The following is a 17556-nucleotide window of genomic DNA, read 5'->3' as shown; positions in this document are numbered from 1 at the left end:
CTAGCTCTTCACAGTTACTACTGCTTTCTAGCCACTCATCTACTTTTCATCAAAATTATAAACCTTTTATTTCCAAGTCTGTTTGGGTATAGCTGGTGCTTGTCCTGGTTATACAACCAATAATTTATTTAAAAATTCATCTCAACCTTCACCAAAATGTTCTTGAGCATTTACCAAAAAAATCAACCTGACTTTCTTGCAATCAAAGTTTCTAATGAACTTTATCTATCTTTATCTATTATCTATACCTTAATTATCTATTAAGGTATATGAGTTGCAAGTGCTTGTTTTTTTATGTTTTGATGTGTTTTATTTTTTTTTTTTGATGTGTTTTATTTTTTAAATTAGATCAACTTACTATTGAACACCTTTCCTGATATTGTTGCAAGTTTCTGTTGAGTTCAGATTTTGAAAAGAAAGGTTTTTTTTAAATTCTTTTAATATTTTGAGAGCCTAACAAAATAACTTTTTCACAAGCTGGCTACCTGAACAATGTCATATTGTTCTCTCTCTAGAGATAATCTTTATGCATTATTCAAATTTACTATTAATGACACAAAAAGATGACTCCAAACAAAATTGCTGATCCTTGTTTATACACACAAAGGGATTTGAAATCTAAGTCTTCACACTAGCACGGTTTGTGAAATGTCATTCCATTATGGGATAACTTCCTGTTCTATAATTTGGGTCAACATCTGAAAGAAATCATTATATTAATACAAAATTCTACAAAAGTGCCCTCTTTCCAAAAAACTTACCGTTTACCAGATTTGGGGCAAAAACCTCAGAAACTCTGCCTTGCTGCTTTCTTTAAGACTCTTACTATTGTCCTATTAAGCTGTAGCTATTTGTTCACGTCTCCCCCAACATTGGATCATAAACTCCTTAGGGCAGGGCCCATGCATAAACCATCTGTATAATCTAAAGAGCTTAGCACCTAGAAGGTGCATCAAAAGTATTTGCAGAAAAAAATAAAAGTGTTTGCAGAGTTGAGTTTACATAACTAAAGTGATGTACGGCTACACTCTTACAACTTCATCCTTTCTATTATTAACCTCCTGTGGAGACGGAGAAAACACCCCAAAGAGCATGCCCTTTCACCAGCCATAAACACCTGCTCAACCTGACTCTTTCTGAAGACCAGGACCTGCTATCCTGTGTTCTAATACCAACACAACTATGTAAAGACATGGCAGAAAGAACCAACACATTCAAGGGGTCAGTAGCTTGCATGACCAAAAATTCCCATTTTCCAAGGGCAGGCCTTATTAACACACATTGTCCTAGTATCCAGTTTGGCCTAGTGTATCCCTTTCACCCTCAAAAGTGTTGTCTTTTACATGATAAGCTTTACAGTCCTTTTATTAATACCCATGCTTCAACTGTGTCCTTTTTCCTATACTTGGAGCCTTGAGGGGAGGTTCTGGAAACACCAATGATATGCAAAATTGTGCAGGGAACAAAGACAGGATAACTGGAGGTTGAGTGGGACATTTTCTGTTACCCTTTAATAGTACCTAAAATCCAAAACTGTGAATTAATAGACATAGAGTATATCATATTCTATTTTATTTTATGGGTTTATTTATTTTAAGAGAGGAGGAAAGGAGAGAAAGGGGGTATGTAGAGGGAGAATCTCAGGGCTCAATTCCACAACCCGGAGGTCATGGGCTGAGCTGAAATTAAGAACTAGACCCTTAACTGACTGAACCACCCAGGTGCCCCCAAGTATGTCACATTTCAAACGGAATGGCCATCATCAAGAGTCAGAAATCCATGTCACAGCTCATTAGGAAACAGACAAACTTGCCCCAATACTCCTAATTCATCAGTCCAGCCCCCTCCAAATCCTCAGCCCAAGCACTCCTTTTAGCTTATAAACTGAAATGGACAGAAGGAAGAAATATAGGAGTCCTGAGTTATTGGCTAGACGGTGGTTCAGAAACCTAAGCAGAATATAGACTTTCCCAGTGAAGGAGGAAGCTCCAGGAAATCATTCAGAGAAAAGGAGGCAATTTGGGAAGAGACCATGATCTCATTCCCCAAAGGACATCTGCTTATGCAGAAAACCTTGAGATCTTCTCCACTATGCCTTCAGAACTAGGGGAAGAAAAGTGGCAAGAGAAATCAGGTCAGAGAGAGGAGGAACCTGTGGAAGACCTACATATCCTCTGTTTGGAGTGGCAAAAAGTATTTCTTCCTTCAGGATCATATGGACACAGCAGAGAAGCTAGGCTTAAGCTGTCCTCCCAATACCAGACCCAGCAAGGTTGGCTGCCAGGACAGGTGCATTCAAAGAGGTCGAGTCCAAACCAGAACCATATTTCAACCAAAGACAACTGTGTGGTAAGGAAATACCATGCTTTTCACACACACTTCCATAAAGGGTCATCCCAAATACATGTGCACTTCCAGAGAGACAGCCTTTGGACTCTTATCACACAAAGGCCATCAGTGACTTGGCAGTATTGTTCAGACTTACTGGTAACAATGAAGATGCCACACAGGGGCAAGTTAAGGAAAATATACTAGTATCTTTCTCCTCCCCACTGACCAGTATTACTGTGTAAGAGGAGCTAGAAAAAGGAGGAAGACAGTGATGAAGAGCCCCAGGGGTAATATAACCCTTCTCGCTCTAGGTCATCCAGAGCTATAAGATTTAAATTAGAGAGGAGATTAGAATTCTAAACCAAAAAAAAAAATTTTTAAGCTAGAAGTGACTGGGAAACCTCACATACTGCCCAACTGTGTCATTTAGGATGCTATTTGATAATAAAATTTGAAATCAAGAGTTGAGGGAAATAATTAGAGCAAAGTAAAACTTCAAATTTGTACCTTACCAAGTTGAGCTACAAGAATTCAAAATCAAGATTTTTTTCCTCTAAGTTTGAGCTTCATAAATTAATCAAGTGCTCAGAGACAAGTGCTCAAGGTTTTATGAGCCTGGAAAGATATTCTGGCTTAGTGTCCAGCAAGGACTGACTTCTAGCCTGCACCCTATGTTCATGTTCTGCACATTAAATGGCTGCTCAGTAATTCATGAATTCGTATCAATGGCTTAATTTAACAGATTAGAACCTGGCTGTGGCCTGTTTGTTTCCCCAACCAGTTTCCAAGGTCATGCTTTCTCTCCTCCAAATCTGAGTGTGCCTAAGGCTTGAAAAGATTCCCAGCAAGAAGGACACAACCAAGGGTGTCCTCTATTACATAGCCTAACTCCCAGGTAACAATACTTTGTCTTCATTTTCTGTGTTTCCCCTACATTCAGATGACTCAAGATTTGAGAAAAGAATACTCTTCCTTATAAAAATGCTGAGAATCCCTCTCAGGAAGGGTAATCTAAGGGCCAGATTTGCTGCACTTTCAAAGGGTATTCTTTTGAAAACATTCTGAAACTCTATATTAAGTCTATAAGTTTCAGAAATGGCTCTGATAAAAAAGCAGTTTAATCTTAGCATCAATAAGTTTAGCAAAAAGTTTAATCTTAGCATTAGTAAGTCTCTAACCCAGACTCTCTTGGAACTGGGTTCCAACAGGCCAGAGGAATATAAAAACAGTTAAGCTCCGTCAAAAAATAGTTAAGTATTAAAGAATTATCTTAGATGTGAGAGCCTTGAACCCTTCTTCCTTTCTTCACTATACCCTTGTCCCTATGAGTTTTGTAGCAAGGTTTCTATAAGATAGAAGTCAAATTAGTGGTTGGTCAGGGGTCACAGATTTCTTGGCTCCCGATTTTATCTGGAACTTGGAACTAACCCCAATGTTTCCATGCCTCTCCTGGCTTTTGACTCAGCAATATTCAATTTAGTGTGTTCCACTGTACCAAACTTTTTGGTCCACAGCTACCCACAACTCCCATCATGGGAGAAAGATTAGTAATAACAATTCTCCACAAGTATTGTAGTCTAAATTTAAAAGAAAGAAAATTCTTTTCCATATATTTCCAATGCCTCTCAAATTACAGAAGTGGCTATAAACTCTACTTATATGTAGTATCAACGCTTTAAGTTTCAGGAAATATGCTGTAATCTTAACCATCCCCCCACACACATACATACACATTTCACCATCACAACGACCACCCTTACCACCAGGCCAAGTATACAATTTGGAAAACAAAATGCCAAATTCTGTTACTCACCAGATAGCTAAGAAATAGACAGGAAAGAAGCTCATTAAGCAGAATATACCACAATGAGCAAAACACATCATAAAATGTTTGAATAGAACTTTAATAACATAATCTGAACCAATATACTTATACTTAATTTGGTTTGGGTAATTTTATTTGTTCTACCTAAAAATCTGTGGTGCTTTCTTGTGCGTTATAAGTAAGAATGCAAATTGGCATAGCCACTGCAGAAAACAGTATGGACATTCCTCAAAAAATTAAAAATAGAATTACCACAGGATCCAGTAATTCCACTACTGGGTATTTACCCAAATAATACAAAAGCACTAATTCAAAGAGATATATGCACCCCTATCCCTATGCTTACTGTAGCGTTATATACAATAGCCAAATTATGACACAGCCCAAGTGTCCATCCATAGATAAATCGATATAGAAGAGGTGGTAGATGTACACAATGGAATATTATGCAGCCATTAAAAAGAATGAAATTTTGCCATTTGCAAGAACATGGATGGATCTAGAGGGTATAATGCTAAGTGAAATAGTCAGAGAAAGACAAATACCATGTGATTTTACTCATGTGGAATTAAAGAAACAAAACAAAGAGAAAAAAGAGAAACAAACCAAAAAACAGACTCTTAACTCTAAAGAACAAACTTATGGTTGCCAGAGTGGAGGTAGGTAGGACAGGAGTGAAATAGGTGAAGGAATTCAGACTGTACTTACCATTATGAGCAGTAAGTAATGTATAGAATTGTTCAATCACTGTATTGTACATCTGCAACTAATACAACATTCTTGACTATACTCGAATTAAAATTTAAAAAGAAAATAAAACTGACCCAAAACATCTGTGATGTTTTAAGAAGCAGGAAAGAAAGTTAAAGGTATTATACTGTCCATGTACACCCCCAATCTGGAATACTTAGAATTGAACTAGCCTCTTGCTAGTACTCTTCCCTCTGTCTTTAGCATCATTTCACCACCCCACAGTCATATTCTCAAGAGACTTTCAGGAAGCCTCTAATATTCTTAGAAAAATTGCAGCATCCATTTGATGTGAAGAGAATTGTGCTTACTGAAAGACAGGTTGCTTAACATCCTCAAAAGAGCCTGAGCTTTGCAGTAAAGGCAGAGTGGGGTGAGCTCCTGCCTCTAAATATAAAAATTTCGGTTTCTTACCTCTCTAAGCCTCAGTTACTTTATCTGTAAAATATAATTTGATCTCACCTCTGAGTGCTATAGTGACCATAATAATATATGTGGAAGAGCTAGGACACAATAATTTTTTGATAAATGCTTTGCATATGAATTTTTAGCACTGAAGCTGAAACCTAAAAGCAGTTTCTGGACATTTTAATTATATAAAACTTAATATCATTAAAATCTGCTACATAAGTGCTTCGGTTCCAGAGATCTCATACCTCATCAGCTTTCCCTCTTTTCTTGTTAATTTTCAACTATTTACCCTCTGATTTTGGCTGGCAATTCATAAATTGTTATTGGCCCTCTCAATCACCTGAGGAAACAACAAGAAGATTTGTTTGTACACAGCTCAAAACATAATCAAGATTCTGATAATCTGCTATGCTGAACCCCAGGAGACCATAAGAAGAAAAGATGATGAGTAAGGATTGCTTCTTTGATCACATTTTCAACAAAACAGCAAAATTCAGTACTGTTTAGCAGCTTATAACTTTTAACAATTTATATTTGTAATAGAAACAGTATTATTTCCAAGACCTCTTTTTCACTATTGCAAACAAATTCTGCTCTTCTAACCAGCTACATGGTGATAACATTTAAGCAAGGAGCAGTCAAAAAGGTATAAAATACAAGTGACTGAGATCACTGTTGCAGTGAGGAGGGTAGGGGAAAAATATTTTTCAAATGTTATGATGGTCCTCTCCTTGTACCCCTGTCCCCATTACAAAGATAAACCTCTTATAGGCCAATTATAAATATACTAGAGAGATACAAGCTTGGTTACAACAAAAGCCTTTAAGGCTGGATAGGCATTATCTGCTTTTAACAACCCAAACAATGATCATGAAGAACTGCTGACTTAGAAATTGAACTCTGATGACCCTCTGGTCTAACCACTCACTCCATACAGAAATTTCTCTTGTAACAAACCACTCCAGTGGGAGAACTGCGTTAACTTTCTTCCAGGCAACCCATCCTATCCTTCTACAGCTTTAAAACTCAGGTCAAGCTCAGGAAAACTGGGCACTGAAAATTTTAGAACTATAGAGCTACTTTACATCACAGGCAGGGTCTTGAGATGAACTGCCAGAGGACAAATAAGGAAGAAGCAGACTTCTGGAGCTCCACTGACTCCCAGTTAGGTGCCTATTTGTGAGGCCTAACATTAGCAGCAGTTCTACCACAGGCAGAAAGTGGCTCTCCGAAGATGCCGGTTATCAGCCGACAAGTATGCCAAGGTTCAAGAGAAGTGAGGACTTCCATCTACTCTAAGGGATCTAAAGGGTGGCTCAGCCTGGTGTTTAAGACTGAATTTCAAAGGGAAAAAAAAAAAAAGATCTTGAACCCCTTTCTTTAATCTTGCTTAGTCTAGTCAATACCCAATTACTCGAATGGCACTAAAGTTTGTGGCGCCCAATCCTAGACCAACAGGGTGTATGAAACATGAAGTGAGGCAGGCCTCCCGCTCGATCACCACTTTTCCCTCTGTAGGGGAAAGACCCACTTAAGGTGACTTCCTCCTCAATGTCAGAGAAGGAGAAGGTTGTGCAGCAGAACCAGCTTTATTGCCTGCTGCCTTGATAATTAAGATGATATGATGTTAACTAGAATTATTGTGATCATTTTGCAATACATACAAATATAAAATCATTACATTGTACACCTAAAACCAATATATTTTATGTCAAATATTATCGTCAATAAAAAGAAAATGGCCTTACATTTAACTTCTCACATGAATTATCTAATGCAAAATTTACCTCCAACAACTGAAACAGCAAGAAAACTGGACTTTACGAACCAATTATGGTGCCCACGTCTTACTCATTTTTGTATTCCCAATGTCCAGAGCAGCACCAAGGGCACAGGCACTTGGCAGACATTAATTAGGCAAAGGACTAAAATGTGTTCAAACACTAACCTTCAAAAGTATTTCTTCATATTGGAGATTCTCAGAATCAGAGGGTTTTCTGCACAGTTTTTCCATGTCTGCAATAAGGTTTTTCTACCCAACTATTTGCAGAAGGCAAGCCCGAAGAGTCCCAACCTAAGAAGTTCAAAAACAGGAGAAACAGACATGAGGTAAAACAACACATTCTTTGGCGTTTGTTCACTTGATCTATGTGCAATAGAACTTTTCTTATTTATATATTTAAAACATTGCTCAAATAGGATCTATTTAATAGAGGTTCAATTTCTTACTACAGATCCATGTGGACTGCTGTGGAAGTTGGGTAAAATTTACCTCTCATTTTGGACTTTTTTAAAGCCAAGTTGCAACAGCATGGTTCAAAAAACAAGGTAATTCTTTATGCAGGTGATGTGAAAGTAAGATGTAGAAAATACAGTGATGGCTTCTTAGGGATCATTTAGCCACCCCTAAGGGGGTACATCAGAAATATCTCCAAAGGGTGTGTGTGTGTCAAAGAGAGACAGAGAGAAAGAAATCTCCCTCAGAGATTCTTTTCAAATAAAACATAAAACTCTGCCTATAGGTGGTGTCAGACCACATCTCCAAGGCCTTCCTAGTGCTAACATTTGAAGAGGATAGTAAAAATAACAACACCTATTTTTAATGTGATCTTTTCAAACTCAGGTATGAGATCACTCCCCTGTTTAGGGGCCAGGGAGAGAGATGCCAAGGATGCACCCCTTCAGGACAGCCGAGTTGGGATGCTCTGTCGGCTGCACTGCCTGCCCTGTCCACTCTGTTGGACCACACCAACGTCAGCAGCTTCCACTAGTTCCCAGGGAAGGCCCTCACACTAAGCCTACCTGGGACGTGTGGCCTGTCATCATCACGGAGCAGATGGCCTTCAGAGACTTCGACTTTTCGGGGGTAGGGGCTGCTGGCCCTCTCCCCCAACCCTGTCCTGACTTAGCTCCTAGTAGTTTTTTAAAAGGTCTTTAGGTCTTGCCCCAGTCAGGCAAAAATAAATACATAAAATTTTGTAGGGTTTCTCACCAGCATGTGCTCAGCACATGGATCCAGAGGATGAAGGATTACTAAACATTTGGCCCCATTCTTTAAATTCACTGCATTTCTGTCCTGTATAATTTCTCTGGGGCATAAAATGGTTAGAATTGCTTCAGATTGCTTTTCCACATGGATTTTATACATGGGGTTCCTCTCCAGGTTGAGTAGGTGCCTGATAATTAAAGAATATGTAGTAACTGAAGGTTTTCTCACTTTCATTGTACTCAGGGATTCTTCCCCATAGAAAACTGTGCTTTTTTCCTGACAGTATATGGTTTTCCCCAAATTTCATTCTGGTTTGCAGTGGTCTCTTTGGTTCTAAGTTGAGACTCCTGGTCTTCACAGATGTCTTGGAGAAATCTCTCTGGGGCCCTCAGTGCTTCCTGTTCCTCCAGGGTGAACATGTTTGGGCTTTAAGAGGTGAGACCTCACTGAGGCCAGGTTTCTAAAGATCTCCAGCGTCACATCATTGTACAGGATTTTCTGAGTAGAGGTCAGCAATGTCCACCCCTCCTGGGATAAGTCCACCACCACTTCCTCAAAGGTCCCCCTGTCCTGTGACCAGGTGGTCATCAAGCAGGAGCCATCGCTTCCTGCTCCACGTTCCCCTCCTGAATACAGGTGGGGTCTTACGCAGATACAGTGATAAAAAGTTGCAAAGTGTCCTTTTTAACAGACAAGGACAGCAGATATCACCAGTTTAAGTCTTGATGGTGCTGAAGGTCCTCCCCACAGACCAGAAAAGACTAGCTGCTCGGATGCCAGGAGCCGTCTCAGTGTGGCTGGCCCCAGCCTCCGCTGTGGCTGCCTGTTTCCACTTCCACTTCCTCCACTTCCTTCAGGTCTGGGGGGGTGGGCGTGCCTGAGGCAGAGGGGTGGGGGGTGCACTAAGCCGCGGAGCAGGACCGGGTCCCATCCCCTACGTCAACAAACTGTCAGTCCCGTACCAAGGCTCGAGGTCCTTTTGCCTAGCCACTGCCTTCTCTTCTGGCCTCTTCTCATTCCATGCACCCGCCTACGCCCTACACTGACACCCACCACTCGCCAGCTTCACCTCGGCCACACTGAGCCTCGGTTTCCACGAACTTACAGTAGTAATGCTCTCACATCCCGGCAAATTGACAGCACATTCCTCTGGACAACCTCCTCCAACAATTGATAATGAGGCATTAAGTTTGTCAACCAGCTCACTTCTAAAACAAAAGACATTATTCTTCAAACCGGTTGTGGACAGATGGATAGAGCATGTTCAAAATAGGAGTATAGAATATGAGGATAGGCCACAATAGGTGAACAGTATAGATGAACCTAAAAGACCTCATTTTTTTTTCCTTCCACGTGCAAGGAGAGGTTCGTTATTAAGGATCTAAAGAACGTAAGGATTTATTCCATAAGCATTGGGTGACAATGATCTCTGTGAGGAGGCAAAGTAAATATAACCTTATTATATTGATGAGATTGATTATATAGTCATTTTCCTTTTAAATTCTAGTTTACTCACAATCCATTTCAGCATCTAGTTAAACTAAATTAACATGAGTCCTGGATAAGCCTCATATATCTCACTATTACACAGCAGTCTCAAAATTTGGTGTGCTTATTTTGTTATTGTTTGCTTGCTTAAAGTGGGCTTCATTAAGGAAAATGTGCATATTAAACAATTTTTAAAGTTCTCTAGAGGTCAAACTTCGTCATAATCAATGTTTACATCTCTTGAGAGCTAACCAAGCCTCCATGAACTCTTCAAATCTGAGCTGATACTGACAAGCATGCAAACTGCCATGAAGATGAGGATCTCATGATGGGTGGTTTTCCATTTTCTTGCTGTAACACACTTTTCTCCATTTGTTTTTATAGTACTAAATGTCTCCTAATGCAAGGTCAGGAGCAAAGAAGAGTTGCCGGGCAAAGGAAAGGCAAGTAGATCCTTGCCTACAGCATTTTTAGACAGCAGCAATTAATTTCCTTCATAGTTTTCACACCATACTCTGATTCAGTCAGAATATTGCTATTAGACATATTGATCCAACTGGCATTAGATTTTAACTGTGAAATGAAGAAAACAGATGTAACTTACTTTTCTGTTAACCTAAATGATACTTAGTAATTGTTTGAGTAAGACACTTATTTGAACTCCCTGAAGTTAATCATTTGACCAAAAATTCTTAGGCCCTAGCAGGTAATCCCTGACTTTTTTTTTGCAGGGAAAAGAATATGGCCAAAGTAGTTCTACACATCTCTGAGTTGGGCAAGTATGTATACCCTATTTTGTTTATTAATTTTAAAAGGTGATCTGTTGGGGCACCTGGTGGTTCAGTTGGTTAAGCGTTTGCCTTCAGCTCCAGGCATGATCCCAGGATCCTGGGATAGAGACCCGCATCCGGCTCCCTGCTGAGCAGGGAGCCTGCTTCTCCCTCTCCATCTGCTGTTCCCCCTGCTTGTGCTCTCTCACTCTCACTCTCTCTCTCTCTTAATTAAAGAAATAAATAAAATCTTTTTTTAAAAATGGTGACTTGTTTTTTGATATCTTTCCTTGACTTGAGAGCTGAGAATCAATAAGCATGTGATTAAAAAACATTAAGATATAGATATTAGAGTTAAAATGATTGCTATCAGGAAATCCAAAGATAATCAAACTAATGTCATGGTTCTTTAATTCATATGCAACCCTTACTCACTGCTTTATGATTAAAATGCTCCTTTGGAACTAAATTTATTTTTTCCCTCTTTGCAGGATGATCGATGATTAGGGTTTTATTTGCAGTCTGCCAAAACTATCCATTTACATACTACTGACCACCCTCTGCAATAGTGACACTTTTATTGATGAAGCTCAATTTTCTATTAAGAACTAGAAGTGAAATATTATGTGTATGTAAGTCAGTAAATAAGAGACAAGTGACTTTGATGGAATAATCTAAAGCAAAAACAATATTTTAAAAAATGAAGCAGGAAGATAGAGCATTCCTTTCTGACTCCTGAATGATGAAGCCAGCTCACATCCACTGAACAGTACAGGGAGTTCATAAAAACCTATCACATTTGCCTTTTGTTCCCCAAATGTATCCAAGTTAGTTCCCACTTCCCTATTTTACTACCTCTTGCTCTGAACTTTCCTAGCACCTCAGTTCACCCCTACACACACTTTTATGCATCATCCACTTTTTTTACTCCATACCTCAGGCCTAATTTCCCACTAAATCCTCTTCATCAATCATCCAGTAGAGACTCACTGCTTGGACTTCCAGTAGATACAACTTCATCTCTTCTGAGGCCTGACTATTGTCACAAGTAAAAGAGTTTATCCTTAGCCCCAGAAAATACATGGGCTGAATAATCCCACCCTAGTCGCTCAAGTTAGGAGGAGTTGATGGTTGATTATTTAAGCAATGTAGGGCCATAATTACAAAGATTGGAATGACACAAAAAAGAAGAAATATGAGCTTAGGAAGGGAAAAAATAAGTTATCAACACCTACTATTTGGTACTGATAAACCCATAATGACAGGTCTGATTTTTACTGCAAACAAAAAGGACATTAAGAACATAGAGAAAATGCAAACGCCCACAGATATTTAAACTTTTTTTTTTTTTAAACATTTTCTGGGTCTGTATTATCCTTGGAAAAAGAGACATTCTCTGATTAACATATCTGATTGTTTTTTATTCCATTACTTCCCAGACCCTCTCCAGGCAAAATCATATGGGGATTCTGAAAGTCCTACTTTACTTTGTTCAATCTTATTTGTTTTATGTCATATGATATAGTTTATATGATTAACATGGCGATTCTGATGCTCCTGTGTACTGCCACGTGATCTCTCCCTCTTCTGTGTGCTTCACAACCTTGCTTCCAGTAATTTTGTGTTTATTAATCCTATATTTCTCCTTGTGGTTTTGTCACATATGGCTGTAACTGGACAATATAGTATTTAGTTTTGCATTATTTGAACTTCATGCAAATGGCATAATTCTTCTGAAAATTATCTATTTGCTCTGAAACTCTGATTCATGCAGGTTGGCCTATAGAGCTAGAATTCACTAATTCTCAGTCTTGCATTTTGTCTTACTGTATGGATACACTAATTTTCAGTTCAGTTGGAGTTTTGGGTTACCTAAAAGATCTGGGGTATGAGATTAACACAAGTATTTAAATTTACAAGATATTGTCAAATAGTTTTCCAGAGTCTTTTTATCAACATATGCTGTCGATTATTGTGAGATATGTGTTAAAATACTCCACTATGATGATAAATTTGACAAATTCTACTTATAGTTTTGGTGGGGTGGCCTTGTCCCTAAGTTCGTAGAAGTTTTGAACTATTATAACTTCCTAGTGACTTGAAACTCATGGTTAAGGAGTAATTTTTTATGTCTCTTCTAATACATTATTTGAACTTTAGGTCTTAAAGTTTATTTGGTGTGATATTAATATAGCTTCTTTAGCCTTCTATTAGCCTCCTGTATCATTTTTTCGAACTTTTACTTCCAATTTTTCATGCCCTTATGTTTCAGGTGTGTATCTTATAAACAGCCTGTATCTAAGATGCTTTTATATAATCTGTAATATTTTTTAACTGAAAAATTTAATCAATGTACAATTACTATTATTTCCTACTTTCTAGTCCTTATTCATTTATTTTAAAAATATTTAATATGCTACTTATTTGTGCTTTCCCTTTGTTTTTTTACCTTCTTTGATTTTGCCAAATATTTTTCTGGTTTTCAATTTTATTCTTTGATTATTTCTATTGTGTCTTGATTTTCTGTTTCATTGATTTTTTTTTTTTTTTGCTCTTGTCTGTTACTTCCTCCCACTTCCTTTTTTAAATTAATATTGTTATTCATTTGTTAATATCTTAAGTTGTATACTTCATTAATTTTCAACTTTTATTTTTCTCTAAGAACTTAAGACTAAAAAATTTTCTCAAAATATTATTTTTGAGTAATGTACTTTTGAGCCTCCCACAAGTTTTCCATGAAGAATTTTTATTTTCTTTCAGTTCTTACTACTTATTTTTAATATTCATTATGAATTTTTCCTTGATTTTTGAGTAATTTAGAAAATTATTTTAATTTCCAAATAGTAAGAAAATTATCTCTCTTTCTATTTTTAAACTCTGACTTAATTGTACTGTGTTCAGAGGTTCTGGCCAGCACAATAACGTTGAAATTTAATGGAAACTTGCTCCACTGCCCAATGTAACCAATTTTATAAATGACCTACTTATAAAAGTTTGAGAAGAATGTATATTCTCTAATGTTGGACACAGAATTCCACATATTTTCATTAAATCAAGTTTGCACCTGTCTGCTGTAATCTTGTGAAAAGTTTGCTTAATTTTTTGTCAGGTTTTCCTACCAATAATAGGGAGAGGTAGGGAATTTCTCACTATGGTGGCCGTGAGTTTGCCAGTTGACATATATTTTGAGACTATTTTAATACTTGCACACGTATTTGGAATTGTTATATTTTCCTAATGAAACCAAATTTTTCTCACTGTGCTGTGACTTTATGTATGCATTAGGCTTTTTGGCTTAAAATCTTTTTTTCCTTTTCTGATATTAATATAGTACAGTAGGTTTCCTTCATTAGGAATTTCTTAATAAATCTTTCTCTATCTTTTCACTTTCAACTCTTATGTGTCCTTACACTTTTGATGCATCTTTTGTAAACGACATTTATCTGAATGATTTATCAATTTGCAATCTCTGTCATTCAAATGGTGAGTTAAATCCGCTTATATTTATTATAATTATTGACATAGTTGAAAAGATTTTTACTCTATTTCTTTTTTATGTTTGTCTCACTTCTTTTTTCCTGTTTTCCTGCTTTTTTATTAAACTTTTATTCCTTTTTTATTAATGTGCTTTTCCCCATATATTGGTTTTAAATTTCTATTCATTTAATGATTACCTTTAATATTTTACCACACTTGCTTAACTAAACAAAGTCTAAAGTTAAACCATCCCTGAACTTTAAAACACATTAGTATTGATCATATAACTTTAAAATGCATTAGTATTGATCCTTTCCCAATTTATATATTATTACACACTTCCATCATTATTTTATTCAAGCAATGTTTATCTGGATTGTTCAAAAGTTGTTTTTCTTTTGTTTTTGTGATTGTTTTTGCATTGTCTTCAAAAATGATCTTTAATTTTGGAGGTTTCATGAGAACAGATTTCTTATAATAGGCTTCTATTTCTTGTTTTTTTTTAATCTTCAAATGTCTTTTTTAGAATATATTTGACATCATTTACATCATTTTTAACTGTAAAAATATTTACATCATTTTTAATTGTTTTCAGTAGAAGTATTATTTAGGGAAGTTGGTTCTTATTTCTGCAGAAATAGAAGAGCAAATCACAAAAATCTTTAAATATTTGTAAAATAGGACCTAAGGAAGTAAATTGAGAAAAATAGACACTTTATAGTAAGAATTGCCATCTTTCATATAAAAAGATAATCCACCTATTAGTTGAGCCTGTGTTTTTAATTAGACTGATTTGTAAAGCTCTTGCCTTATTGCATGCTCTGTTTCCCAGGTGGGCATTGGCACACATTCCTGATTTGGCAGAGAAAAATTATAGTCTGGCTTTGAAACTGAGCCTGAGTAATTGATCCATATGAACACTGAGGCCATGGCCCCACCTTCCTTAGCAGCATGTGCTGACCAACTAAGCCATCTCACAAAAGCTGACCACCTTCATAGATTATTCCCAACAAAAAAACAAAGCTAATTTTTTAAAGATTTTATTTATTTATTCATGAAAGACACAGAGAGAGAGAGAGAGAGGGAGGCAGAGACACAGGCAGAGGGAGAAGCAGGCCCCATGAAGGGAGCCTGATATGGGACTCGATCCTGGGTCTCCAGGATCATACCCTGGGCCGAAAGCAGACGCTAAACTGCAGAGCCACCCAGGGATTCCCCCAAAAAAGCTAATTTTTATCCTTAATTTCAGCCATAATGATTATGTACACACAGAAATATAGCTGATAAATGCACGAGGACTAAACCAGAAAAACATCATTTCCATTATCAAAGTAATAGCTGACCCAGATGAGGACCATAATTGGATGCCAAAACCACCAAAATTCACTGTTTCTCCTATCATCCTACAAATTACATATTAAATGCAAAGAGGAAAGTACATTTTACAATGGAAAGATATCTTACATTAAAAACCTTAATCAAGTGTACAAACTTGACATCACCAGCTATGGGACAACCTGATGTCCATTGATGCAATAAGAAATATCAACATTATTTGAGCAGTACTTTGCCAAAAACAGTTAGCCAGATTCTAATCATGAAGGAAAAACATTTTTTGAGGAAAAATTTATTTAGTTTCAGAATAAAGAACATTCTACAAAATGATAGGTCAATACTCTTCAAGAAAAAGTCAATGACATTAAAAACAAACAAAAAAAAGCAAGCAAAATGTTCCAGATTAAGAGATTAAAGTCACATAACAACCAAATATAATGGAAGAACTTTGACTGGATCTTAGATTCTTAAAAGACATTTCTCCGGTTGAATATAGAGAGCACCCTAGGCGATGCTGTTGAAGTAATATTATAGGTGTGAGATTGGCTTCATAGTTATGCAAGAGAATAACTTGTTCTAAGGATTACAAACTGAAGTAGTTAAGGGTGAGTGTCATGATGATTGAAACTTAGAATAAAATAAAGAGCGAGAGATTAGGGGAGCACAAGGAGAAAGAAAGCAAAGGTAGTAAATGTTTACAATTGAATGAAGAATATATGTGTTCATTTTCTTAAGCCATAAAGTTTTTCAAAATAAAAAGTTGAGGAAATAATGTGGATGACCCATTCTCTTCCCTTCCTTCACTGAACAAGAAATCTAATTCTGAAATGGAGCCTAAGAGATTTAGGTAGATAGAATATATTTCAGAGTAAAAATTCATAAATGGTGAAACAAATGTCTAAACAAATTACAGCAACTCCTTATGGATCTAAAACTTTGAGTGTGTGATTTTCTAGGATGACTTGATGTTACAATCACTCAAACTAAATGTCTGGCTAAAAGCTAACACCTCAATATTCCCTCCTGCTTAGGAATTTCTGATCATTAATTTACATTAAGAACATTTATTGGGATCCCTGGGTGGCGCAGCAGTTTGGCGCCTGCCTTTGGCCCAGGGCGCGATCCTGGAGACCCAGGATCGAATCCCACGTCGGGCTCCCGGTGCATGGAGCCTGCTTCTCCCTCTGCCTGTGTCTCTGCGCCTCTCTCTCTCTCTGTGACTATCATAAATAAATAAAAATTTAAAAAAAAGAACATTTATTATCTTATAATTAGTTAGGAATTTAACGGAATAAAGTGTTATTGAGAACTTTGAAACTATTCAATATCTCTAGAATAGTTTAGAATCCAATTCTAACACCAATGGATTAGGGAAACAAATATTTTCCCCAAGCCTAAAATCAATTTCTGGCCAATCTGAACTGTTGAATCATTTTATGCTAAAGACATAATTAGCTAAGAATGTGCATTTTAGGGGCATCTGGTTAGCTCATTTAGTAAAGCATGCAACTCTTAATGTTGGGGTCATGAGCTTGAGCCCCACATTGGGGGTAGAGATTACTTACAAAACAAGAAAAAAACATTTAAAAAGGAATATGTGTTTTAGTTTGCACATTATGCCATCTTGGAAGAATTTGAGACTGTTTAAGGCTGATTATAGATTAATTTTTAGCCTAAATATTGGCAATATGTTAGGGATAATAAAAGCTATTTGAGCAAATATATATTTTACAACAATACAATACTGCAAAAAAGTAAGGCGATTACAACATAAATTATGAAACATGCAAATTTAAAGGAATGTCAATTTTTAATTCTGCAAATTCTTTATTTGCATTAAATATCAACATCCATAAATCATTTCTATAACTACCAAAAATGGCCCTATTGGTTAAAACAGCTAATGCTTTAAGCAAATTATCTACAAAAAGCATACCAACAGTATATACAGCTTGAAAATATGAAAATTTAAATAAGTAATTTTGCCTAGATATTGAGTTATTTAAATGATAAAGAAAACAATTATTGGAGCAACTGGGTGGCTCAGTATAGTAAGTGTCCTACTCTTAATTTTTGACTCAGGTTATGATCTTAGGGTTGTGAGATAGAGCCCCACGTCAGGCTCCACTCGGCGTGGAGCCTGCTTAAGATCTCTCTCTCTCTCTCTCTCTCTCTCCCTC

General features: G+C 36.9%; 1 long non-coding RNA gene across 18 annotated transcripts in view; it reads right to left on the bottom strand.

Annotated features, from left to right (window-relative positions):
* Positions 1–17556, bottom strand: part of LOC140601463 (uncharacterized) — a 660248-nt gene that overhangs the window by 375784 nt on the left and 266908 nt on the right. For 10 of the 18 annotated variants that reach the window (XR_012004466.1, XR_012004468.1, XR_012004467.1 and 7 more), the window contains 2 exons: positions 7266–7391; positions 5563–5657 (listed from right to left, as the gene is read on the bottom strand). This is a non-coding gene — a long non-coding RNA (uncharacterized lncRNA). Of the gene's footprint in view, positions 1–5562; positions 5658–7265; positions 7392–8309; positions 8494–9411; positions 10368–17556 lie in introns of all 18 variants that reach the window. The other 8 variants (XR_012004462.1, XR_012004461.1, XR_012004452.1 and 5 more) reach the window with 6 other exon arrangements.

Source organism: Canis lupus, chromosome 12 (genome assembly GCF_048164855.1).
Source record: "Canis lupus baileyi chromosome 12, mCanLup2.hap1, whole genome shotgun sequence".
NCBI lineage: Eukaryota > Metazoa > Chordata > Mammalia > Carnivora > Canidae > Canis > Canis lupus.
Note: the sequence above shows the minus strand (reverse complement) of the source record. Positions and strands in the feature narration are given on the sequence as shown.